This window comes from Phodopus roborovskii, unplaced genomic scaffold, assembly GCF_943737965.1.
Source record: "Phodopus roborovskii unplaced genomic scaffold, PHOROB, whole genome shotgun sequence".
NCBI classification, from domain to species: domain Eukaryota; kingdom Metazoa; phylum Chordata; class Mammalia; order Rodentia; family Cricetidae; genus Phodopus; species Phodopus roborovskii.
In genome coordinates, this window is record NW_026126410.1 from 13,065,332 (window position 1) to 13,067,107 (window position 1,776).

Genomic DNA, 1,776 nt, shown 5'->3' on the forward strand with positions numbered 1-1,776 from the left:
TTCATATTTCCTTCTCCTCCTCTCTCCCACCTTCACTGGGGACAAACATGTTTGATTTCTCTCTGCACCTGTTCCTGCTTTCTGTTTTTGTATGCCACCTGTTCCTATAGCATCCAGTAGACATGTATAACCAACCCCTGACTCATATAACAAAAATGAGAACTATGCCAAGAACTGGACTGTAGACAGAGATTCACAGCTAGGATATGTAGGCTGAGCTGCAAGCAAGGCCCAGGTTTCTTTTGTGATCTTAACACCTACCTCCTCTCAGCCTGTAATGGACTATTGTGCTTTTCTGGGCTCCATGACTCACCAGTCTGGAACATCACACAGTTCGAAGGAGTTTGCACATTTATTAGGGATGTTTAGGTGTTAAGAGTCTGGAAAAGCCAGATAAGAAGGCATTGCTAAAGCTGTACAATTGACTAAAGAAAATAGCTAGGGCCTCTGAGATGTTTTCCCAAGACTGAGCTGTTGACAGCTCCATGTGGATTTTAGCCACCTTGTTCTGCTAGTAAATAATGACTAGACCAGCTGCAGCTTTCCTGCCCTGACTGTAGTCAGCTCTGGGGGAGGGGAAGAGGTTGTGCTTGACAGGTAATTAAGAACCCTGACAGGAAATAGCATTTGGCCTCTTTGAAAGTGAACCATAGTTTGTAAAAGATAATCTAATTTACCAAAACCCCAGCAGGTGAAACTGTGCTTATCATGGCCAACTCAGGAGTCTCCTATTAAATTAATCCCTCTTTGCCTTTTACTGTTCTTTAAATTTTTACTTTTACTGTGAGAAAAAGGGCTGAAAATGCTATAGAGCCTGAACCGGGAACTCAACTGCTACACATAAGATATAGAAACATTGATTGACTGGAGGTACAGAACTTCCTGGCTAGAGTTGAGATGTGTGTGACCAATGACATCAGCTCTGGAACACCATTCCCTTATTTAAATGAGGAAGGTTGAGAAAGGAAGATTTACACCATTATTCCTAAGACTTTAAGGTTATTCACTATGTTGGATAATGAAGAAAGAAGTAAACATATGCTGAGATTTAAAAATAAGGAACTAGGAGCTAGGAAGACGGCTCAGAGGTTAAAAGTTCTTACTGTGCAACTATGATGATACGTCAAGCACCCACCTAATAAGGCACTGTCTCTCGCACCTGAGGCCTCAGCAATATGAAGGGCTTAGGGACAGAGAAAAGAGGATCAATAGGGTTTATTGACTGCCAACCTAGTAAAACAATGTGAACTCCAGATTTTCAGGAAGAAACCCTGCCTCAGAGGAATAAGATGGACAGTGATAACTGGTGTGAATACATGCCCTCTGATGGCCTATACTTGCAAGTGCTTGCACACACGCACAAACACACACACACACACACACACACACACACAAGGAATTAAATCAGGTTTAGGAATTTACCTTCTAGCTCAAGGAGGGGAAAAAGAAACTATTGATCTGCAATGTCCTTTAGTAATTATTTTATTAATTAATACTGTCATTGGGGAAGAAAACAAAATCTCACTCCATTTATGTGTTATGTTTTGGATCTGGTTCAAGTGTCCCTCAAGGTTAGAATTCAATCCCCACTGGGAACTTTAGGAGGAGAAATTTAATCTAACCAAAGAGTTTAGAAGAAATCCTTTAGGAAGTGATTTTTAATTATATAAGATTATTAAGGTGGAGCCCAATGATTGAAGTCTGGAGGCTTGATGAAAGAGACTACAAAGTACATATCCATATATTCATGCATCCATCACATGCCTTGTGCCATGT